The sequence below is a fragment of the Mesoplodon mirus genome (genome assembly GCF_964341445.2).
Source record: "Mesoplodon mirus genome assembly, chromosome: 2".
Lineage (NCBI taxonomy): Eukaryota > Metazoa > Chordata > Mammalia > Artiodactyla > Ziphiidae > Mesoplodon > Mesoplodon mirus.
Genome location: NC_138977.1, coordinates 224,089,675 through 224,115,033, shown reverse-complemented (window position 1 = coordinate 224,115,033; position 25,359 = coordinate 224,089,675). Strand labels below are relative to the sequence as shown.

General features: G+C 50.8%; 1 protein-coding gene across 1 annotated transcript in view; it reads left to right on the top strand.

The window, feature by feature from the left end:
- The window catches only part of LOC309816419 (uncharacterized protein), a gene marked incomplete at its 5' end in the record, with an annotated part of 42,095 nt that extends 25,149 nt beyond the window's left edge, over positions 1 to 16,946 (top strand). The window contains one exon of the mRNA XM_082643888.1: positions 16,920 to 16,946. The remainder of the gene's footprint in view (positions 1 to 16,919) is intronic.
- Between the last annotated feature and the right edge of the window lie 8,413 nt (positions 16,947 to 25,359).

The following is a 25,359-nucleotide window of genomic DNA, read 5'->3' as shown; positions in this document are numbered from 1 at the left end:
CAGTGCTGAAGATTTGGATGGGGAACATTTGGTGACCTGTCCCTCCCCTCCCCTCCAGCTGTAGCTCCCCCACCCTTCCCCGCCAAGAGCCCATTTGAATCCTGGCTCCTTCCAGGCTGCAAACAGCACCACCGGGGAGACACCCTATTATCATTTTGGGAGAATGTGTTTTAAACCTTTTTTTTTTTTTTTTTTTTTAGTTTTATTTATTTACTTTTGGCTACGTTGGGTCTTCGTTGCTGCGCGCGGGCTTTCTCTAGTTGTGGCGAGTGGGGGCTACTCTTCCGTTGCGGTTCGTGGGCTTCTCATTGCAGCGGCTTCTCTTGTTGCGGAACACGGGCTCCAGGCTCACGGGCTTCAGTAGTTGTGGCACACAGGCTCAGTAGTTGTGGCTGTCAGGCTCTAGAGCGCAGGCTCAGTAGTTGTGGTGCAGGGGCTGAGTTGCTCCGCGGCATGCAGTATCTTCCCAGACCAGCGCTCAAACCCGTGTCCCCTGCATTGGCAGGCGGATTCTTAACCACTGCGCCACCAGGGAAGCCCTGGGAGAATGTGTTTTATGTGTCTGTCCCTAAATGTCTGTGGCCTAGTGATGCTATTTTGGGGGGAATAATGGTCAGCGTTTTGGATGGTGTCTTGTTAACAGACTGTGCGGTCCGAGCCCATCAGCCCCTGGCATGTGGGAGGTGTATGCCGTGGGTTCAGTGGATTAGTTCGGGGCGGGTGGGGTCGCTGGGGTGGGGAGTGATCGGACCTAAGCAGGGAGGTTTGGACGATGCCCAGGGCGTAAATCCTGCAAAATGGGCTCCGTGGGGTTTGTCTTCCTTCTGGCTCACGTCCTCCACGGTACCTCCTCTCTCTGATGGACCTTCTATCACCTCGGGGCTAATGAGCTTTGGGGGGATGGCGGAACAGTGTGGTCAGCACTGTGCGCGCCCTGGGGTGGTGGCCTGCACAAGCCTGGCTAGGTCCAGCCTGCAAGGAGCAGACCACGCAACCAGAGGGCACTGGGCACCCAGGGAGGCAGCAGGGGGAGGGGAGCTGGGGTCCCATCCGTACACCCGGAGGTCTGGGAAGTCCTCTTGAAGGAGGTGGGCTGTGGGCTGTGGGCTGCAGGGGGAGGGGCCGCCCTCCAGCTCTTCCTCCCTTGGAGGCTGTCACGCCCTCTTGCCCGGATCCCTCCCGCCCCATGCTTTTCATCCCCCGCCTGGACCTGGGATCACCTGGGGAAGCCTTGAAACTACATCTACGCAGAGCCCCACCCTCAGAGGTTGTTCTGAGTCACTGGTCTTGGGGTGGAACCTGCCTGGTAGTTTTAAAAGCTCTCAGATGATTCAAATGGGCAACCAGCTAGAGAACCCCTGCCCAACCCAGCAGCCCTCAGCTGAGGCCACTTGCCCCTTTCTGCCCGTGGGCTAGAAGACACAGGTGCAGTGAGTCAGGCAAATCCTAACTTCCTGCCCCACAGGCTGGGGGCAGCGTGGGAGGGAGACTTCCTGGGAGGTCCAGCTCCTCACGCACATGTCCGCCGTGACAGATGAGCCTCGGTCGCAGGGCCAGGTGCCAGGTGACCAGAGCCGCTCACCGAGGAGTGTCGAGAGCGGGAGGCCCGTGGGGCCTGGTTTCCCGTCAGCAGGTGAGGGTCTGTGGGGCTGCGTCATCTCTTTTGCCAGGCTCTCCTGGAGCGAAAGTGCAGTCAGTTTTGCAGGACAGGTGCCCGTGAGCACGGGGAAGAGTGCGGCGGGGAGGAGGCGGAGGAGGGGGACAGCTAGCTGCTGGGGTCCCATCCACCTCAGGGCCCCCCCGCCCAAACCTAAGGAAAGCTGGTGTCTCCCGCCCCTTGAGAAGAAACTCCAGGAGCGGCAGAATTTTCCTGCCTTGGTCAGTGTGCGCCTGCAGGGAGAGAGTGGGTGTTGCCGAGGAAACAAAGCTGGAGGGCCTGCCACAGTCCTGTGGACCTCTTTGGGCTCCGTGCCTGGGAGGGGGTGTGAGCCCCGGGAATGGCACAAGTTGAGGGGGCTGGTGTGGGGAGGGTCCCGTGTGCGTTTTCATAGGGAAAGAATCCAGCGCTCAGCAGTGCCTCATGGGAGTCTAGGATCTAACGCTGCTCAGAGCCCCTGCGTGGGATTTCTTGGCCCGCGAAGGCTGGGCGGGGGACGTGTTCCGTGAGTTCACGGGGAGAGGAGGGAGGGAGGGGACCAGGGGCGCTGGGGTGCGGGGAGGGGCGCTGCTGCAGGGGGAATTGCCTTGCTTACAGTCGGCGGGTTTTTGTGGCAGGGCCTGGGGGAGGGCGGTTGGTGCCCCCAGGTAGGAGGAAGAGAACACCTGCGCGCTATCTGGACCCAGGAAAGGGTCTCTTTGGCCGGGCCACGTGGGCTGGGGGTGCCCCGGGGCCCTTTGTGTGTGTTGCCATCCAGCTGCTGCTTCTTAATTATGAATGGGAATGGGTTTGAGAGTCTAAAAGTCATAAATAAGGTCCCAGCTGACTAAACGTTGGGATGAATCCATTTTGGGGGTTACTGTGCAGGTGGGGAGGGAACTGAGCAGCCCGGCGGGCTGGGCTGAGAGGCCGCAGCTGTGGGTGGAGCGGGACGGGAGGAGAAGCAGACCACGGGGGCTGGGCGCGCCTTGGATTCTGGGTTGCGCAGGTTCAGGTTGAAGGAAGCCGTCCTCTGGTTCTGTTGGCTGGGTCCCTTCCTTGAGCATCTGCAGAGGTGGCATCTGAGGGGTGCTTCGCCTTCATTCCCCGTAGGTGCTCCTTGCTGTACGGAACTGGGCGTCTGGACCTGCTGTGGCAGGCGGCACAGTTTTCCAGCCAGGTCTTTCGTCACCTCTCCTCTCCCTCGGAGCAGGGATGTCCTCCCTCATGGAGGAGCCCCCAGCAGGGGATGGGACAGTAGGGTTACGGGGCCAAGCAGATTCCCCAGGCCCTTCCTGGGTTGCCTGGATGGTCCCCGAGCTCAGCGCTAGAACCGCGTTGTGATGCCCCCCTCTGCCCACATGGGTGAAGGGAGTGGCAGGAAGCAGAGGGTCCTGAATGCCCCAGGGGGTCTGTCTTGAAGCTTCGTCCCATTTTGCTGAATTCCTCCTCCTGCCTTGTTGGCTTCTGCAGAGTAGGTTACAGGTGGCCTTCCACTGGTGCACGTGAGTTGAATCTCTGCGTTTACTGCTGTGGAGGCTGGCGTGAGGCCCAGAGCCTCGGTCCCCCCACCCGTGAGCTGGGAGTAATAATAATAGTTACTTGATGGAGTGGCTGTTGGAATGAAAAGAGGGAATGGGTTTAGGAGTTCGGCTGTGTAGGGCTGGTCTTTGGAGGCCCCTTTAGCCTTCGCACGCACAGCAAGTGGGAGCCCCAGGACGTGGCTTTTGAATGCTCGCCTTCCTTCCTTCTGATCATAATGCTTTTAAAATCTCATCTGTAGTCTTTTGTTTCTTTCGCATCATACAGGTGTCGTCTTAAACGCCTTTGTGTGCCTTACTTTTGAAAGCAAACTTCATTGCCCATGGGAAAAAGAAAGCTGCTTCAGTCTTGGGGCCGTGGCCAGGAAGTGCCCGTTGGACACTCAGAATTCAGTTAAGCACGCTTGGTTCCCACAGGTCAGGCTCAGGGAGGAATACGGTAGGAGGGAGGTGCTTCCTTGTCCCCATGTAGCTTGCAGTCTGGAGAGATGGGTTCACTTGGGTTTGAAGGAAGGTACTAGGCTTTGGGATTCTTTTTTTTTTTTTTTTAACATCTTTATTGGAGTATAATTGCTTTACCATGGTATGTTAGTTTCTGCTTTATAACAATGGGATTCTTTTTAAAAACAACTCTGGATGTGTTAATTTTGGTTTATTATTTCCAAGGCAAAAACATCATTTCAAAAGACCAGTCCAGTCTTCTTATAGTGATTTATAGTTTACAGCTGTGTTCCAATATGTTCTAATTACAGCCTCCAAACAACAGCCTTGGTTTACAGATGGAGAAAATGCAGGGCTCAGGTGAAGTGACTCCCCAGATGCCCCTCGGGAGAGATGGCTCTGCCTGCATTCCCTGGGGGTGTCAGTGTATTTCCCTGTCTCTTGGTCATTGCATGCTTGTTTTTGTTTTTAAAAAAAAAACAAAGTGGGAGTAAACTTCACTGCTGAGATTTTACTTGGGTACCACTTAAGAGAGTGATGACAGGATGGAGACACAGATGAGAGGACGGGTGTGCCTCACTGTGAGCAGGTGTCTGGAGGAGTCTGGGCCCATCTTGGCCTGTATCCTACCATCCCAGACACTTCCCAAGCATCCAGATATTTTCCAGCACTCTTCCCTTGACACTGAGGGCCATAATGAGATGCATAGAGGCGGGAGCCTGCCCTGGGCGAGAAGAATTTGACCAGAAATCCGTGTGCCATCTTTTGTGGGTATTGACCCACCTGCTGTACACGTATCAGAACACGCCAGGCACCTGGTAGCAGATTGTGCCCGGCAGCTTGAGCAGGATCCAGAGCTCCCCGCCTTGTCGCTTCACTCATAGCCCAAGGAGCTCTGTAGGGAAGCCAGCCCAAGGCCAAGTACAGATCCATGGACCATGAGTGGACCCTTTGAATTAACTCATCCATTCTGATTTTTCTCTTCTTGTGGTATCTGTCACTTGCTGAGAAGAGTTTGTTTTCTGGGGCTGTCATTCAAAGCATCATTTTGCACCATACCATTAAAATGTTCAGAGTGTTTGCTGATTTGTGTTCATTGAAACTAGATTCATTAGGATGATGTGAAAATAGCACTCAACTGTTTACCAAATCGGATTCTTGTTTTTGATATTTCAGTACATCATCTGTTCTCACTTGAATGTCGTGGAATTTGTTGGTAAAGTGTTATGCAGATAAAAACTCAAATTTTAGTGGAGTTTAAAAAAAAAATTTGAATGCATTTATAAGAGTATTATATCCAAGGTGCTCGATTTGCCATTTGAAGCAGAATCTGTGTGGATGTGAGGAGGTTGGAGCTTGGCTTGGCCTTGGAGAGTTTTCGGACGTGCTGATATCTTGACCCAGATCCAGGTGCTGAGTCAAACTGGTTGGAAACCCCCCACCCCCACCCCGGTCCCAACTCTGGCCCCCACTAGCTGGGTGACCTCTGGCAAGTCACCCAGCCCTGGGCTGGGCTCTGTGAAATTGCAATTCCTGTGTTTTTTTACAAGGTTGTTTGAAGGCTTCAACAGGAGCACTGTTGTTTCATTGGTTTTCAACATTTTAACGTCTCTGGGATTGAGTTCTGTCATAAAGTTGATCATATGGCATAGTTTAATTGAGGGTATTTTTTTCCCCTTTTTTTCTTAGCGGCTTATAAAACATTGCTGGGTCTAAGGTTTGATGGAATCTTAGAGTTGATGGCCATGAAAGCATTTTGCAGACTTTAAAGTTTTAGAGTTGAGCGTTTTGCAATAAAAGGACAGTTGCTCAACTTTTTAAGTTGATCAGTGAGAGCCCAGTTGTGACCAGATTTCCACTTGAGTGCCACGGCTGTGTGGCAACAAGAGAATTTAATAGATGCATTTCCAGAGTTGTTGGCATCTCTTTTCAGATTTGGTTCAGTGGTCAGATAACCTTGGATTATGGTGTTCAGGGAGACCCAGAGGCCTATATTGCTTCCAAAATAAGCCTGTCTGAGACTGAGTTGGAAGGTGAGTGTGGTGGAGATGACCAGAGGTCCAGCAAAGATCTGCGCTTCCCTCCTCCACTGGTGGGGGCTTAACTGCTGCGGTGGTTGCCCTGCCACCAGCCAGGCAGCTACCGGAGGCCCCAGGATAGATGTTGCCAGTGGAACACTGGTGGGAATAGGTGTCACTTCCTGGCAGAAATGGTTAAGAAGCAAGTGTGCTTTGCCCAGTTTTTCTTGCCTGGATTGTCAACTGGGTGTGGCAAGTCCAGCAGAGAAAGCGAGGATCCTGGGCCCCTGAATCGCCATGTGAAGAGCTGCTCACCCATCAGGTGCACTGATCTTTTTGTGATATAGAAATAAGCTTAGGGGCTTCCCTGGTGGCGCAGTGGTTGAGAGTCCGCCTGCCGATGCAGGGGACGCAGGTTCGTGCCCCGGTCCGGGAGGATCCCACGTGCCGCGGAGCGGCTGGACCCATGAGCCATGGCCGCTGGGCCTGCGCGTCCGGAGCCTGTGCTCCGCAACGGCAGAGGCCATAACAGTGAGAGGCCCACGTACCGCGGGAAAAAAAAAAGCTTATATTATGTTGAGCTGATACTCAGTTTTGGGTTCATTTGTTAAAGCAGGTAGTGTCAACTAATACAGTGAGTTTGAGGAGCTGATTGGCTTGATCGCCAACCTCACCAGCCTGTGCCTCACACTGCCCTTCACTGAGCAGAAGGAGAAGCAGGACCCTCGTCCCGGCCCCCAGCCTCGGCAGCCTGGCTTTCACTTCTCCATCTGCCGTGTCCATTTCTTCACTAAGTCCTGGAGATCCCGTTTCCCTCCCTACTCTTGTTGGGGGTCCTCCCTGAAGATGAGCATCCCTGCCGGGCGTCCCTGCCTCACACCAGCCAAATGACAGCCAGTTACGCGTTTTGGGTACAGCCAGGTGGCCCTAGCAGTCTGATTGTCAATCTTTGGAGAAGCTCAGAAGTAAGTCTTGGGTCATAAAAGTGGAGCAGCCACCTGGCATGGTGTGGCAGCCGTGCAAAGGCACCTCTCTGGTCTTTTCCTTCTGGGAAGATAATTGACTGCTGGCGCCAACGATGTTCCACACGTGGAATCCAGCCCCGCATTCACAGAGTCCGCGCTCCCACAGGCCGCTCCCAGCCAGGGCCTGAGCACAGCGGGGTTGCCAGGCTGTCCCTGCGAGGCTTGGGACTCCTCCCAACAGCCCGTGTCTGCTTGGCCCGAAGATTCCCCTGTGGCCTTGAACTGCATGGCAGGCAAAAATCTCTCCTTCCCTGATTTCACTGAAGGGGTCAGGCCCGCATCTCCCTCTGGCTCCTGTGTCGTGTCCCCCCAAGAAGTCTCTCGTACAGTCTCTTACTAATCTTGTCTTGGCATCTGTTTCTGGAGGAACCGAACTAACACATGTTGAATTGAAAATAAAGTGGGTCAAAGGGTCAGGGCCCAGGAATTTCTTCCAGTTTGGAAAGCAAGCCATATTTCCTCTGCCCGGTTGCAGTTTGCCTGCCTCTACAGTGTGAGGTCTGTGCTTGGTGATTTCCAGGCCCTGCCCAGATCTGAGATCTTGGATTCTGTCAAGGGTTTAATTCTGTTACCCTTGCATCATAGCAGTGAGTTTTTTTGGGGGGTGGGGTGGGGGATGGGGTGGGCCACGCCGCGCAGCATGCAGGATCTTAGTTCCCCGACCAGGGATCGAACCCGTGCCCCCCTGCAGTGGAAGCAGGGATTCTTAACCACTGGACCGTCAGGGAAGTCCTATAGCAGTGACTCTTTTTTTTTTTTTTTTTTAGCAGTGACTCTTAAATGTGCTTTTTAATGTAGCTTCCCCGCCATCTGAGTGAAGCATCAGTAATGAAACTAGAGTGGATGCCGCGTTGACCTTTGAGAGAGTGCACGCACTAGATTTTAACTGGGAAGTTGCATGTATTTTCTGTACTTAATACTTTAAAAGCCTCTTGGGTGATATGAGATGCGAGTAGGTGCAGTCTGTGTGTGACCTGCACTGGAAATGCAGCTTTAGGCTGACAGCATCTAACGACAGCCGTGTTAAAAGTCACGTGGCACTTAGCAGTGTGTTTCCAAATGGGCCTGTGTAATCAGTTCGCTCTTTGCGAGCTGCTCCTGGGAGTTCTGCCTCAAAGCACTAGAACCTGCAGGATGCAGATGTGACTGCCCTGGGCGTTTATTCTGACTGGGCAGGGACCTCCTGTTTTATCAGCCTGCGCTGATACACACGATCCTTAGCCTCCTTGAACTCCCAGGTCTGTTCACAGAGGAGAGTGGGTGTTGCCTGGACGCACGCTGCTCCTGCACTCTGGTTTGGAGTGGTGATCCACCTGGGCCGCTGGGGTTTCAGCGCTTGGTGGGGAAATGGCACTGGTCCCGCAGGTGTTTCTGGGGTCCTCATTCTGCGGACGGAGCAGAGTCAGAGGTGCCCTCAGTGGGCACCTTTGTGCAGGGGGTACCCCCGCCCCGCCCCCCAGGCCGGGCTGTCACCTCCCCGCCCATCGGTCCATCTTTATTTCCTCAGCGTTTCTCAGCGGCCTTCAGACCTCACTGAGCTCCACCCCAGAGTCCTTGAGCGTGCATCTCATTACTGAAGCTGACTTTCTGTGGTTCCTTCAGTTTATTTTTCCTTGGAGGTAGGACTTGGGGGAGGTATTCAGGGGGCTGGGAGGGGGGGCATGAGGTAAAATGAAAAGCGTAGACCCTAGGCATACCAGTCCATTTGTTTTGGCAGATCCATATACCTGGGTACTCCAACTCTATCAAGATATATAGAACATAACCATCATTCCAGAAAAGTTCCCTCGTGGTAGTCCCCATTCCTATCTCCCTGATCATCTCAGGCAACCACGCCCCACCCCCACATGATTAATTTTTCGTGTTCTAGCATTTAATATACTACGTGATAGACATATTCACACGTTATACATACATGTGTATTATATACCACATACACCTTTTGGGAAAAGCTTTTTAAATTCACCTTTTTAAATGTGTTTGAGATTTTCGGGTGTTTTATCCTGGATCAATTGCTTGTTCCATTTTACTTGCTGTGTAGTATTCCAGTGCAGGAATCCACCAAGTGAGTTTACCCAGGTACCTGTTGATGGACACGTGGGCTGTTCCCAGCTTTTGGCTATTCTGAATAAAGCTGAAGTGAACCATTCTTGTACATGTCTTTTTATGGACGTATGTTTTTGTTTCTCTTGGGTAAATTCCTAGAAGTGGCATTGCTGGGCCATAAAATAGGTGTATGTTTAGTTTTATAAAGCAGTTATAATGACATTTTACACTGCTACCAATCATGTATGGAAGATGGAGCTGTTTTTTAAACCACTTGGCAGAATGTTGGCTTTCTGCTTGAGGGGTTGGGGCGGGGGAGCACCTTCCTCTTCCCTGTTCCCTCCGCTAGCAGGACAGATGCAGCGTCTGCACCATTTGCTGTGCTGTGGGGTGGGCTATAAGGCTTGCCTGCTCTGGAAGAAGTAACCGTTTTATTTTGTTTAGAGGGGCCTGCTTCTCTTGGCTTTCCCTGGATGTTCAGAACAGTTGTTGATTTTTCCTGGGCACGCCTCTACCTGCTCCAACCCCCAGCTGTCTTCCTGTCCCCTCCCCTATCCCCTAAATACTGCACCCTCTAGTGAAGCGTGAGGGTCAGGGCCTTTGGTTCCTGGTGTTTTCCCGGCCCTTTGTAACATCTGTGCCCATGTTTTTGCATTTGTAACTGACAGAAGTTCATTTTTGGAGCCCACTGATAATCACGTGGCAGCACATGCATTTCTAGTTTCTTTCAGCGTGGGGAAACGGGCTAATAAGCAGGTGTTCTGTGCAGCTACCTGGCCACCTGAAGATCAGCCACTGGAAGATCAGCCACCCCGTGAGCTGGGCCACCCAAGAGCTCAGTGGTCAGGGTGTGCTGGCGTCGCTGGCCTTGGGGAGGCTGCTGCCAGCTTTTCCAAGTCTCTTTAGGGTCAGTGCTTCCAGGGATGTGGTTTATAGGACTTGTAATGTGTTCTCATGAATGGATTCTATTTTACTTATTTATATCCTGTCTCTTTGGAGAAAGTATTTTGAGGACTCAAAAAAAAAAAAAAAGAAACAACAAACAAAAAAACCCCAGGGGGCTTCCCTGGTGGCGCAGTGGTTGAGAGTCCGCCTGCCGATGCAGGGGACACGGGTTCGTGCCCCGGTCCGGGAAGATCCCACATGCCGCGGAGCGGCTGGGCCCGTGAGCCATGGCCGCTGAGCCTGCGCGTCCGGAGCCTGTGCTCTGCAATGGGAGAGGCCACAGCAGTGAGAAGCCCGCGTACTGCAAAAAAAAAAACAACAAAAAAACCCCCCAGGATGCTGTAAGAGGGGATGCGATTGGGGAAGGACCAGAGTTAGTTAAAAAACAAAAAGTGGACATACAGCAACTGCAAATTTCAGGACAGTTGGCTGTGAATAGCTCTCTTCCTGTGAGTGTTGTTGAGCTCATCCTAAAGAGAAATGCTTCCTTAGAGGAAGTTAACAGGGGATAGAGGGTTCTGCCACCAACCAAGGTCTGGTAACACAAGACCTGTTTGCTTGGGCCTCGGTCCACCGGGAAAGTCAGAAGCACAGTGTTGAGGGGACAATTTAGGGGATTCTAAGGGTATCATTTAATTTAGAATGGCATTTAAAATACTTCAAGGGCTAGGCCAGTTGTATTGGACTGGGTCATTCTTCCAAAAAGGTATTTATCTCAGCTGGGCTTTTGCTAGGTGTTTTTAGAGATGCTGGGTGGAGTTTCACTTCTTGCCCAGGAATTGGTGTGTGTTGGCCTTCCTTGCCGGCCTCTCAGGTGTGGAGGTGGACAAAAGTAGGGGGCAGGCTTGGCTGGTTCCAGGATCAGGAACTTAAGTCAGGGCAGGGCCTGGGTTTGCTTTGGTTGGAGTCCCGGACTCCAAGGGCATAAAGGAGTGATGTCCATGCCTGTGGATGAGCCAAGTCTGAGGGGTGGGTGGATGGGCAGTCAGAGGGGAGGTGTCCAGAAGGCTGCTGGTGAGGGGCATCTTGAGTTCCTTGGAGGGACCGTCGAAGAAACTGACATGGGGGCATCTGAGTGGGAGCTGAGGTAGAGTTGCACTCGCTCCGTCTGTCACGTCTGCTTCTCTAGCACTTGGCGTTCTGTTCTTCGTTCCTTGTTGGAACTCCTTGAAGACGAGGTTATGTTTCCTTTATCTCCAAAATCTCCCTCTCAGCAGTACCTGCCCCTCTGTTGGTGCAGTGTCAGAATGGATAGGGCGGTGTGGGTCGGGTGTGTGGTACAGCTGGGAAGGTAGATGGCAGAGGAGAAAGAGCCGTTGGCTTTGACCGTCAGGAGTCCACACCCGAGTTTTTGGATGTGTTGGGTATGTGTGTATAGACAGCTACAGCTGTATGTGTATATATTGGGTTCAGTAACCTTGACAGCAAGGCTCAAAAAGCAGCACTGCAGCCAGGAGAGTCCCCTGTGCAGCGGTGGAGGCGGCCAGGCTGATGACTTCTGTGGGCCCCAGGCGTGGGGAGATGGGAGCACATGTGGCGTTAACTGGGAAGGCTCCCCTCTTAGTAGGAGGCTGGGGGTGCAGGAACCAAGCCAAAGGTCCCCCACTACACATTTTGGTTCACCCGCGCTTTCTGCCTTCACTGTTGCTGCCATGGGTCAGTTTGCAGGATCTGGCCTCATGCATGGTGATTACTGGCCCTTCTCATCCATACAGTGGCGTGGAGTTTGTCACCAAGGAAGGGAATGTACATTAATCCAAAGAAAAAGAGAAGTTCCTGTTATAACTCTTCTTTTTCCACACTCTCGTTTTCTTTCAAGCCCCAGTGACTAGAGAATTGGCTCCAAGTCTCATGAGTGCCTGTTTTAAATGGAATTAGAGCTTGAGTTACAGAATCATGGTGTCTGGGTAGCATTCCTCTCCTGTCCCCATGAGAAGTTGGTTTCCCAGGGGCAAAGTGACTTGCCTAAGTTCACACGGTAGGATGAGGCAGGAAGGTGTCTGCAGCTGAGGTTTCCCAGCTCCGGCTTGGATCTGGGCTCTGGTTGTGAAGTGTATCCCGCCCACCCTGGTCCTCTCCCAGGCTGCCCGCTGCACTGTAAGTCTGTCTGCAAGGCTCCCCCGAGTTGTGCAGGCACGGGCCTGGCCTCTCCTTACCTTCCCTCCTCCAAGGGCAGCTTCCCTTTCCCAGAAGGAAGGCAGCTGGTGCAGAGTTGGGCTGGATTGGGCATCTTCCGTTTGGTCTTTCCAGCCTCTGCCTTGATGCTTCTTCAGATGTTCTTAGGATCCTCCTCCAACACTGGTTGGGGGCAGGATGGGGTGGAGGGGCTGACTTGCCCACATTTCATCAAGTTTGAGTTAGATACAAAGCGATTGGCAGTGAAAAGTCCCCCTCCCCCGGTCTTAGACTCTGAGAGCTCTCGCTCCTTTTGCTGTCTGTCTCCTCCGCTGGCTCCAAGAGTATTTGGTGTTGGTCCCAGAACGTTTGCGTCTCCTTTGGACACTTGGTATGCGACGTGCTTGTTACCCACCCTTAACTGACTTGAAGTCCTTTGGGCTGTTTGCTTTGTGAGCACTTGCTTTTTGCCGGGCGCTGGGGAGGCAGGCGTCACTCGCTTGTGTTCCAGCAAACATGCCGCTTACCTTTACTTTTTTCAAAAATGACCCTTGGTACCTTCTTAGGAAAACAGTGGAGACACGGACCATACTGTTCTCTTAAGTTCCCCAAAAAGTTGATGCTGACAAGGTTTGCATTCCTTAAGTTGAGCAGGAGGGCTAGAGTGTAAGCCTGTGCTGTATCTCTAAGCATTTCAGAAGAAAGATATATCTGTGCTCTGTGTTTAAATATAGCATGGTGTTTGCTACTGAATTGGAGAAGAAGCAATTGAATATGTAGGTCATTGACTTAGGAGAATGAGTTCGGAGTTTTCTTTGCATCTGATTAACGCTGTCTTACAGTTGGGCCGAAATTGGGTTACAAGGAGTTCAACGAGATATCTAGGAGGGAAACCGTAGGGATCATAAGAGGGTACCTTTGCCCCCTTCAGGCATTCAGGGGTGTGACTTGGTGTTGGGCCCGGTAGCCCGGTGCTTGGCAGCCAGCGTGGAGGCAGTAACCCCTCTGGAGTTGTATGGGTAAGAGACGGGCTGGGTGCCGCTCCCCACCCCGAGCAGATCCGTCAGGAGCAAGGGAAGAGGGCTCTACTTAATCAGGATAAATGCCAGCGGTGTATTTTAATACATGCTTGATTCAGAACGCACTGTTTGGAACTGCATATTTAAAAGGAAACTGCCATCCCCCTTGGAAGGTATGTGACATTTAACAGATCTGTAGCCGGAGATAGGTTTGACAGCTTCGAATTATATTTGAAAGAGTTTTTCTTTTAAGAAAGAAAATGATTACTTCTATTTTAAATGTCATCACAAAGACATAAACATGTTTAATCAAATTATATATGTAATTTATGTAGAATGTAATTTTTATTCCCGTGGAAGAGTCGCTGGTTATTTCTTCATCAGCTTTGAAGCTGGGCAGTGTTTGAAAGCGCTCAGCTTTTTGAGTAAGTGGCTATTTAAGGGTTTATGGAATCTGAAAAAAATAGTATTGTGATTGAAATATTTTTCATCTGTACACTTGTACCTAATGGCACATTTCTGGGGAGAGGGAGGTACTTTCATTATTGTCAGTGGGAGACATTAAGGATAAACTCCTGTTGAATGGGTGGAAAGAAGTGTGACCCTGAAGACAATAAAGGCAAAACGGCAAAGATGCTCCTCCTGTAATTTTCTCCTTCTGGATTCTTTGAATCAGCAGGGAGGTGCCGGGGAGTGTTAGGACTGACTGTGCCAGCTCTCCTTAAAAGGGAGGCAACAGGGGATCTTGGAGGACAGACACAGAACGCCACAAAAGACCTTGAGGTTGATACAGTGTGATTAAGTTTTGTCACAAAAGGCTGATGTGGAGTTCAAGGGCAGCCACAAGGTCCCCAGGCTGCTGGAAAAGCAGGCATGTCTGTCGCTGTGGGTTCTCTCAGACAGGTGGCTCGCTGGCTCTGGTAATCTGCTAGAACACTCCAGCTCCAGAACTTTCTCTGAGCGAGCTGGGTGTTGGAAGGTGGCCAGCCCAGTGTACAGCTGTGTGTGTCAGCCAGGGACGGTCTTGGCCTGTTCCAGCCTGCTGCCTGGGGTTTCGATTTAGCCATGCGGGATCAGGGAGTCCTGGGTTCCCCACCAGTGTGCCCACTCGCCCATACAGACCAGCCCCGGAGGCTGGTTTTCTCTTGTTCCTCTCCAGGGCTGTTCTATCCCATGTGACCTGGGAAGCTCTGGGCGTCTGGCAGCAGCTGGGCGAGAGAAACCGGTCAGTTGTGCCTGCTCCCAGGAAAGAACTTACGTAGCAAGGATCTTTGCCAGCTCCACCGGAGAAGGTCAGGGGTTCAGGAGCCGTGCGCCCTGGCGGCCGGAGGAAGCTGATTCCGGTTCGGAGTGTGAGTCCCATCAGCGGGCTAGGCTGCCGGCAAACAACAATCCACCAAAGAAAGGAAGTGCCCTATTGATTGGTCAACATGCACCAAACTCAACAGGCAGACCAAAAGAAAAAAAAAAAAAACAGGACAAAGCTACTTGTTATTTTTGTAATTAAACTTGTAGTTGTAAGAGAAATAAGACCCTTTACCTCCTTTCCCCCAATTGGTAACATCTTGCAAAATGATAGTGACGATTGCATAACCAGGAAATTGATAATGATACAGTCCACAGATACTATCCAGATTTCCCCAGTGTTACACACATTCATTTGGGTGTATTCCCCTCTGTGCAGTTGTATTGTTTGTGTGGATTCCAGTGTGCCCCACCACAGTCAAGACACACAAGTTTTATTACCCCAAGGATTCCCCCACCCCACCGTTCCCCTTTTATAGCCACACCCACTTTAGGTGGCCCAGACAGTTCATGGCCAACATACATGGTTGTAAACGGGGCTGGCTGACTTCCAAGACCCAGCTCACTCAGAGAAAATTCTAGAGCTGGAGTGTCCTGGCTCCTTCCCTGTCCGTAAACCCTGACAACCAATAGTCTGTTCTCCATCTCTGTAATTTTGTCCCTTAAGAATGTTATAGAAATGGAATCAAATAGTAGGTAGCCTTCTGGGATGGAGTGTTTTCACTCAGCACAGTTCCCTTTGAAATTCATTCAGGTTGTTGTATCACTGGTCTGTTCCCTTTTATTGATGAGGAATATTCCACCCCAGAGATTTTTTTTTTGGCTGCGTTGGGTGTTCGTTGCTGCGCGCGAGCTTTCTCTAGTTGCAGGGAGCAGGGGCTACTCTTGGTTGCAGTGTGCGGGCTTCTCATTGCGGTGGCTTCTCTTGTTGCGGAGCATGGGCTCTAGGTGCGCCGGCTTCAGCAGTTGTGGCTTGCGGGCTCAGTAGTTGTGGCTCGTGGGCTCTAGAGCGCAGGCTCAGTAGTTGTGGCGCACGGACTTAGTTGCTCCGTGGCATGTGGGATCTTCCTGGACCAGGGCTTGAACCCATCTTCCCTGCATTGGCAGGAGGATTCTTAACCACTGCTCCATCAGCGAAGTCCCCGCCCCAAAGATTTTTGATTCAGTCTTTGACTGACTGGAATACTGGGTAAGAGGAAACCCATCATGGAGACCTGGGAGTTGCAAAACAACTCTTCCTTCACGTGGACTCTTTCTCGATGTCTGGAGGAACAAGGCATCTCTGGCCTCTGCTGGCCTGCCCTGTTTCTCAGTAGACATCCATGGGGTGATGTTTGAAGAAGCTTGTGCCCTGATGGCTTGGCTGGTTGGGGAAACCAGCAGAAGAGCCCCCGCTTCACCTTGTGAGTTTTGTTCATCTGTGTTGTGTGTTTTTTTGCACAGTGCAAATGGATTGAAACAAAACTTGGGATAAAGCTTATTGGATTTTGATGTTTTATTAGCACTCATAACAATAACACAGGGGGTTCTGGGCTGGCGCACGAGGGAAGTAAAGGCTGTGTGAGCATGATTTCTTTAGAGGAAGCCCTAGGCACCTAGGTGGCTTTGGCCTGCCTCTATGAGGACTGTTAAAATGACAAACCCCGAGAAGCTAATTTCACAGTGAAAACTTTGAGCCATTGCTCCTTCCGAAAGCACATTTATTTGCACTGTGTTTTAAACATATATGCGTGTGTATTTACACATGCATCGTATCAGTGAGGACAGCATTTATGAAGTATTACTCCCGTGAACATCTGTGCTGAAAGGTTGTCTATACTTTCAAAGTTAATGAAATGCAACTGAGTAATTAGGCAGTGAGGAAGTTAGTTCAGGATTCCCAGTGTTATTTACTTGATAACATATGAATCAGTAGGTAGTATTTGCGTTTTCTTTAGAAACTCTGCGGTTCTTTTTTTCTAGATCAAGCCCGTTAAGCCCTGAAAACTCCACCCGGAGCTCAGGAGGGGCTCACGCAGCTGGCATGGGCTGTAGGCAGGTCTGGCCTTTGGCTTTTCTCTTCTTGTCCTGGATTCCTCTGGGTACAAGGGGGCAGCATCTGTGTCAGGGACCATCACATCCTGGTGGTCTGAACTCTGGTCGGAGGTGAAGGGGCTCTCCTGATGTGGGTGTCAGGCTGTTTGGTGGCGGGGGAGGTTCCCCATTCGTGGATGTGATGCTCTCTGAGGTCCCATCTGGCTCTGGGATTTATTCTTAAGGCTAGAATTTGTTGCCTCTAAGGGGAAAAATACTTTGGACCCACGAGTTTACTTTCCATTACACCTTTGGGGTCTTCACTCACATTTGTGTTTGCGGAGTTTCTCTGTGTATTGTTCTCTGTGACGTGCCTAGCGCTGTAAATGGATTTTCAAAAGTCAAGCCATTCCTTTGGTTGCACGGACAGCAGCTGGTCCATTTGATGGCAGTGATGCGCTTCACTTTAAGCTTAAACCTCCCCTGAACCTGTAGGTTCGGGTTTGAGTAAATTTGGTTTGAAATAAAACTGAACCCAACTTCCTTTAGGCCCCTTTTTCTTCCCAGGATTCTGGGTTCTTGAATTCCCCTGGTCTTGTTAGGAAAGCATTTGTTAAACAGTAGAATTGTTAGCAAGTTAAACATTTGAGCGTTTCTGGTGCTGAGCTCTTTACCTGCGGCATCACGTGCAGCCCCACATTCGAGGGGAGAATGGTCACATCCTGGGCTCGTCCTCCCCAGCTAGAGGTGAGGGAGCTTTTCTAGGGCCACTTGTGGTCTCAGTCTAACGCTCTTCACTGTTGTTTGGTCTCCAGGTCTAAGGTCAAAATCATATTCTGTCCCTGCTCACAAGGAGCTGACCAACTAAACCAGTGACAAACCTGACGAAGCAGCCGATGCGATGCCTTCTATACATGTAAAGGGCTGGGGATGGAGGTACAGTTACGGAGAGCTGGGGCTTGAGGGGCTGATACTCGGCTGAATGAACTTTCCCCAGCTTCCTCCCTGCTCAATCTTCTGCATTTAGTCCGTTGATCCGTAGTGTTGGTATCTAAATCCGGTCACTCTTCTTGTGAGTAGTTTTTCAGGGCGTGCGGACTCGGCCATTTGATTCTCAAGTCACACACACACACACACACACACACATTTTCTGCTTCTCTCTACTCATTCTTCTGCAGTCTAACCTGTGGCCGAGAACTTGGCTGGAGCCTGCTAAGTCTGCCTTGCTGCAGTGTCCGTCCCCTCCTGCAGGCCCTGGGGGAGCCAAGGGATCCCCACTGCATGGGTGCCCTCACCGCTGCCCCTCAGGGATTCTCCCAGGTTGATTGGCCACTGGAATTCAGATCTATGCATTGGCATTCCTAAGAGGGACACCCTGTTTCTAGATTAAATTTGCATGAGGTTGGAGGGGATATACCTTACTTCCTTTTAAACCCACCTTGGCAATGCAGCTATTACTTAAGGACTTAGATCCTAAATAGAGCCACTCTGCAGTGATGCTATGGCCCGGAACCAAGGCAGCAGCTGTCTCTCTGCATCCCCAGCTTCAGCTCCCTCTCCTGATGTAGAAGCCCACATAAATTCACTGTACATTTTCCAGATTGTAGGAAATCTGCTTTTTGCAGAAAATGGAGAAATAGAGGAAAATATGAAGATTAATGCACAATTTTTATGATCTGAAAGACTTAAGTTTTAAAAATCACCTTAGCATATGGAGAAATAACTTCTTTTAACACCTTGGGTGTATTTTCTGTCTCCTGCATGGTATGCATACACTAGCAAATGACATTCACCGTTTAAAGAATATTTTTAAATTTATGTTTAAGATTTGGAGTCTTATATTTGTTTTTCCATTTAACCTGTAAATGTTTTTCCTAAGTTGTGAAATATTTTTGAATTTTTAAAACTAAATAATTTGTTGAGATACAGGTATCATAATGTATGTAGGTATAACATGATAGCTATTTGTTTTTCTCTATAGTGTTATCAGGAAAGATAGTTATCCAACTATTTTCTGTTTCAGGGAAGCATCTTAGATGGTTTATTTTTATGTGAATCTTTACTCCTCTAATTACTTCCTAGGGGTAGAATGGGGTGGGGGGAATGAAATCTAACTTTTCAGAAAAGGTGCCCTTTCACACTCCCACTGAAGCGGTGGGGGGCTGTTTGTCTCACCAACCCTTCAACATTTTGCTTTGTCATTCCTGGATTTTATGTTACAGATTGTCAGCTTAATAAGTTTTATGTTGCTGTGCTGAGCATCGAGAGACCCTCTGCTTACTGTCTGACCCTGTGCCCCTTGTCAGTCAGAGTGTCAATGGGGGGTGCCTAGTGAAAAGGAATTCGGGGGGCTTCCCTGGGATTTCGCCTTCCAATGCAGGGGGTGCGGGTTTGATCCCTGGTCTGGGAGCTAGGATCCCCCATGCCTCAGGGCCAAAAAACCAAGGCATAAAGCAGAGGCAGTATTGTAGCAAATTCAATAGAGACTTTGAAAATGGTCCACATCAAAAAAAAAAAAAAAAAAGTCTGTAAAAGAAAAGGAACGCAGCACCTCTTCTGCGTCCTCCTCTCTACCTGGGAGAAAACCGAGGCCAGGGCATTCATTTCAAGATGCCCTACTGGTTCGTGGTTGCTACTAGCTGGGCTCTGTTCTTGGGCCATCTCATTTCTCTTCCACTCCCAGCAGGTTCCGGAACCTCTCCTAGAGGCGCGTGTGCCTGGGCTGATAGCTTTCTTGTTCAGTTACTATTTGAAACCACAAAAGGCCACCTACAGGTGTCTCTGATTTGACTTGTGGGTTTACACCTCTGCTGCCTGATACATTGGGCTGAGACCTCAGGGGCCAGGCTTCCCTTTGAGCCAGGCTGATTGGAAGAGGGTCCTCCCCCAGCGAGGACTCCCCCACTCCTCTGGGCACCTCAAAGTTAACAGGGCGGCTTCCCAGCTTGTCTGACATTGGGACAGACTCGGGGGGGCCCAGACAGGCTTCTGGGAACCGGGAGTCAGACTGCCCAGACCCTCCGCCTGCACTTTCAGGGCCAGCTGGGCAGTTTGGGGTGTGGGAACGCAGCTTGAATTCACAGGATGACGTCGTTGTGTGTGTGGTTGCTGCTCACTGAACCACTTTTTTTTTTCTTTCAAAACTTGGCTCCTGTTGGGCCATATTTGCAGCACCCGTTTATCGATTTGCTTTCCGTGTCCATTTTTCCAGTTATTTCCAATTCCCCCCACCCCCACCCCGCCCTGCCAGTCTGACAGCCTCATGCCCTTGTTTATTTCTCCATTGCTGGAGCCACTGAGAACAGAGCCTTTCCCCAAAGGGTTGAAGCCCAGCTAATGCTGCGAGGCTAGGCCGTTCCTGGTCACCTAGCCGGGCTCAAATCTGCCGGCTCTGTAGGGTGGGTGCAAAAGCAGAAAGCTGAAAGGCAGCAAAGGAACGGACACATTAATTGACTACACCTGAGACAACACTGAGAAAATATCCTATTTTGTTTTCCTTAAGAAAGTGGCAGAGTTCCAAGACTTCCCTTACAGTTTTCCACTGACTCTCCTTATATTTGAAGACAAGAGTTCTGAAATCTTGGCTGTTGGGCCTTTTCATGTTCTTAAAACTTAAATGCAGCTGAACATATTTAATATTACAAAATTTCCATAAACATTCTCTCTACAAAGACTGTATGTAAAGTTTGTGCCCGGAGGGCATTTTTCTTATTGAAGTTGAAACTCTTGCACATGGCGCGGTGGGCAGTAATAATGAAGTGTTGATTTGACCTTAGGTGTCTTGACACCAGTGTGGCTGTATAGGGACATGGAAAGAATTAGCTTTCAGGGTCCTCCTGCCTCAATAAAGGAAAAGTGTTTCCAAGCTAATTAATATGGTTTATTCACTATTAGGCAGTAGTATGTGGAATTGGATCCTGGGAAGGAATGATGCAGCTGCGCTAAGGGGAAAGTATGTCAGGTCACACCGTGTTAATTCCGTCTTGTTCAGCGTTTTCCTCTTCAGAGGACGTAGTCTTTTCCTTGGTTTTCCCAATGTGACAAGCACACCAGAATTCCACACTGCTTCGTGCCTGATGGGCTAGGCCTTTCTGGGGGTGCATTAATAATGAGAGGCTGGGCAGGTGCATAATAAATACACGTGGGGAGGGAAGGGGGGGCCCTTCCCAGGTGACTTGGGCTTGTGCCTTCACTGTGTCAGCCTGAGGTCCTGGTTAGGGGCAAATCACACATGTGTGGCCCCGAGTTCTGAGCGTGGGGAGAGGGCACATCCCAGCAGCTGCAGGCCCCTCCCACTCCCCATGTTGCTCAGAGATGCCCGTCTGTGCCCCCAGCAGCCCCCCAAGCATGCAGCTCTGGTTACCCCGCCCAGTCAGCTGAGGGCAGCCCGAAGCCATCCCTTTGTGGGTCATTATGCATCCCTGGATGTGTGGCAGACCTGCTGAGGGTGGTCAGGTGTGAACCAGGAGCTGGAGGGGGTGGGGAGGGGCCCAGGCTGCTCAGGGGTCCCGTGAAATGTATTCCAGGAGCTACGGCCTGTGGCTTTGACTTGATTTCTGGCACTTATGTCTGGGCATGTCCCTCTTTGGCCAGAAGGACTTCTTTTTTGCTGATAGGGGCAGGTCAGTTTTAGGGGGCGGACATTTGGTTTCTCTGTGGATTTCTGGGTTCCACATCTACTCGGGACTTTTCCCCACCTGCCACCCTTGAACTTGAGATAGTTGTGAGGCCCTGCTGTGGATACGTGGGCAAGCCCCTGGCACCCGCGTCCCATGTCCTCACATCCTCATCGTGATTCCACCGTGGAGGGTCACCCCCCTTGTACACAGATTGATACCCTGAAATGGTGCTGTGTGGCTAGTGTCTGCAGCAGGAGGAGTGAATAGGTTGACACAGGGCTTGCACGCGGACCTTCAGGTCACCACGGCTCCCTTGAGCTGGGGCTCACGTTCCGCGTATGTGGGTCCCTCGTGCAGCAGCCCATGGGCAAGTGGCTCCTTCTGCCCTGAGGCAGGGTGGGCAGCAGGTTGCCCCGAGGTAGCTGTGGGCCCTGCAGCTGTGGGCGGACCAGCATTTCCTGGAAGGCGATACATCATCACTTCAGCAGGGCTCAGTCTTAACGTTTGGTAACTACAGGTGCCCTCTTGAGAGGGCCAGTCAGCAGCGTCCAAGCCAAGAGAACACTGATGAGAGAGAAGGCTGGGGTTTCTGGATGGTTCTTCCCCCAGTCCTTTGTTCCTTTTCTGAGCACAGCCTTGCTGCAGGACTGTCACCAAGGGGAGGGCGAGGCCACCCTGGGTGGGGGAGCGTGTAGGCCCCTCAGAGATGTGGTGAGGAGTACTGGACTCTTAGGCCAAACAGGAGCCATTTATCTCGTGATTTGAGCAGAGATTGGTTTGGTTCTCAGCAGACGCCGATGATGACAAACTTGTCCTGTGTCCTGGAGTCGCGTGCCAAGCCTCATGATGACTGGCGTTTACTGAGTGCTGGCTGTACACGGGCCGAGCGCCGAGCTCCCCGGGCATTACCACTTTGAAGGGACCTGATCACCTGTGAAGCAGACGCTGCCTTCTCCATCTCAGACAGGACAGAGTCCCAGGGCGTTGGTCACCTTGACCCGTGGAGCCTGGGCTGCTTCTCTGCGGTGTCCTGTTAACTCCGTGCTCTCTCCTTTGTCCTTTCCCACTAGCCCCTCTGTTGCAGTAAATCTGTGAGGGCCAAGGGATGATTCTGCGGACTACTTTCTGGTTCTCTGTTTAAGTAGTAAGTGTGCATGGGGCCCCCTGGATCTGAGGTGAGCCCAGCGTGAAGGAGGGCAGGTTCCAGGTAGGGCCAGTGCTCTCCTCAAGCCTGGGCCTCCTGCTTCTGTCCACAGGTACCACGTGAGGATCTCTCTCCTGCTAATAAATGTCCAAGCCAGGCCTCGCTTTTGCTCACTGGCCAGCCGGGAGGAGAGGAAGCAGAGGCCCTTTTCTTGGAAGCAGTGGGTGAAGGGCCCCCACCTGCCATAGCAGGACAGAGGACGGGCGTTTTAAAGCCTGGATGACCCAAATATGAGTCAGGCAGAGCAGAGAATTCAAGTGGGGTTCAGGCAGGCCCCGAGTGGTAAGAAGAGCTGACGCATCAAAGCGTTAGAGGCGTTAGAAATAATTCATGCAGAGTAAGTGCAAGTAAGTGGGCACTTGGTGATGCCTGTCGCAGGCTGAGGGGGGATGCCGGGGCGCCCACGCTGAGCCTGGGTGCCCCTCTTCTCCCTCTAGAGTTTGGATGATGCAGGGCACAGCAGAGCACAGGAGCCGTTCTGAAAGAGGGCAGCGTTCAAGTGGGGGCCAGACTGGTCCTCCTGGAATGAGCCGGGGCAGAGTCTCTCAAGACCCCCCCTTCCAGACCTTTTTAGAGCACATCTCATTCAGTTTCAGAAAAGCAGACTTATTAACTATAGACCTAGAAGGTAATTTTCATGTGCCCGACTCAATGTAAGAAGAAACTAAAAATCCAGGTGGTAGGGACCTTTCTAGGCGATGTGTCCTGAATTTATAAGTTTCCTATATGAAAGCCCCAGCCCTGGCTTGGACTCCACCAGGCTCTGGGGACTGCTCTTCCCTCCCTCTCTCCGTGTGCGTGTGTGTGTGTGCGTGTGTGCGCGCGCGTGCACACCGCCCCACCCCCACACCCCCTCATCGTCATCAACTATGGGTGGAACACATTTGCCAAGTGACGTTTAATAGATTCACCGAGGTTGATCATACGGGCCAAAAATAGATGCCCTTTTCCTTGGCCAGAAGCAGCAGAGTGAACCTGGAGCTGCCTGGCATTTACTGGCCGAGGCCGAGTTACTTGGTGGAACAGCCCGCTTAGCTTCCTGGGGTCGCTCGTGTAGGAGCGGTGGTGATTTTAATTAGCTAAGTCATTTCTGTGTCTCGTTGTATCCTCCTAGAAGTTCTTGGAGGAATCCTGCCAAGAACATTTCCCCCGGCAAACCTGCGGGGCACTACTCCCTGTTGCACTGTCGTCAAGTACCTACGGAAACAAGTGTTTTTGAATTTTTAGCCTTTTGAGCCTTTTTCTGTAGCTGCATTCTTTGTAAGTACTTCTTTCCACCCTCACGTCACAATGGGCACTCGCTTTAAAGATTCTGACCGTCTTCCAAGCTTTTTAATGTTCTTAATCCACTAAATAAGCTGTCACCGTTCGCTCGGGCAGTCTGCGGCCTCTTCTGAATTTTTGGCTTAAAATTCCGTGAAATGGGGCTTCCCTGGTGGCGCAGTAGTTGAGAGTCCGCCTGCTGGTGCAGGGGACGCGGGTTTGTGCCCCGGTCCGGGAAGATCCCACATGCCGCGGAGCGGCTGGGCCCGTGAGCCATGGCCGCTGGGCCTGCGCATCCGGAGTCTGTACTCCGCGGCGGGAGGGGCCGCGGCAGTGGGGGGCCCGCGTGCCGCAAAAAAAAAAAAAAAAAATTCCGTGAAATGTCACCGGCCGAGGTGTCTGTTCCTTGTTTAATTACTTTGACTATGAAGTATCTCAAGGAAAGAACCTGTGCCCACCAGTAAGATTAGGTAGGTGTTAACATGTTGCCTTTGTCTTCAGACCTTAGTTGAAAAGAATGTTACAGACAGGCATGTGTGTGTGTGTGTGTGTGTGTGTGTGTGTGTGTGTACATATATATATACACATATATATATGCAGTTAGTTAATTCCAGACGTGGAAGACTTTGGAGATGAATAACGCGTGATCGAGGCATTTAAACATTTAGAGACTTGGCGATGGGTAGAGTATGTCACAGCCTGGCAGTCGGGAGTGAAGGTGTCACAGATGTCTAGGGTACGGGTTTTGAAGGGTGGATGAGAGTTTGCTAGGGAGGCTCTTGCTGCCTCCAAAGGCTGGTTCCTTGGCAATAATAGATGCTTAGTCAACATGAAACTACTGTGTCTTTAGAGGCTTGGAACTACTGAGAGCCCGTGCCCGTCTCTCCTTCCTGGCATTTCAGAGGCTGGGATGTCTCTGTTCTCCGCACCCTCCTCCCTTGAATTGGAAAGTTTGGGGTGTAAGGTGGTGTGGAGGCACAGTGGGAGTGAATTACTTCTTGACCTTGGGTATTATGGTAACCCTGACCATGGGGACCACCCTGTTCCTGCTGTGAACTCTTGTAATTGCGAAGTAGGAGCTGGCCGGTGTCAGGACTTGGACCCTTCCTTACATTAGAGAGAACACAGGAGTATGGTTTTCTTTTGAATGGTTTGAAAAGTAGAGTGCAGCTGGGAAACTGGTTACAGTAATTTCATACATTTAAAAGAAATATTAATCAACTATTTGTATCCTGACTGATTGTAAGGTGAGCTTGGAAATGGTCAGGGTTGGCTGCAACGGTTCATTCTCACGGGACTTGAGAAAGGACTACCTTAAAACACAGACACCCCTGGTGCCATAGCAGCTCCAATATTGAAATTGCGTCTGTCCTTCATGGGAAAGGCACAGAAAAGGTACCTGGACACGCCTACCGCCCAGGTGTTTGCCTTTTCTGTCAGCCCCGGGGAGGAGTAACTTCCTTGCCCGCCCCCTCTTACTGCTCTGTGTGCACAGGAAGTGGTTCAGATAATGTGGATGGTCCCATATATTTCCTCTTCGTTCCATGCGTAGTAAAATAAATGTGAGTGCTGTTTAATGCATCACCTCATTTCATATTGCCTTCGCCAAGAAAGTGAAGTTTTATCGAACATTAGGATTGAATTCTTAACTGAGTAATCAATTTCAGTAGTAAGTTAAAGTGGCTTCTCCTAATGACAACTGCAACCGTTCATCAGTTACAGCGGATTAACAGTTGTCAGCATTTATGCTAATAGCACTTATAAGCCGTGGGCTTCTGAATTCCATATTTCTCAAACAGTTGGTAAGACTTTTTGCTTGAAGATAATATGATTGTTTTGTCCCTTTGCTTGCTACTTGGAGATGCAAAGAAGTTAAATGACATTTTCGCGGCGATGACACAATATCACCTTCTGGTTTTGCACACTTGGCTTCGTGTCAAAATAAAGGGAAAGCGTCCGTTTGTTCTGGTGCCCTACTGTTTAATTTGATCCGGTGTGTGACTAAAGCAAGACAAATAGTATTTTTAATGAAACCATTTAATAACCTCTGGTAGCTTAGAATCGAAGGCATTGGAAAAATGCAATTAAAGGATGGCTAGATGTAAACAAGGAAAAAATCACTGCTTCAGCTTCACTGATCCAATTCATTTTGCTTTCAGGGTTTCATCG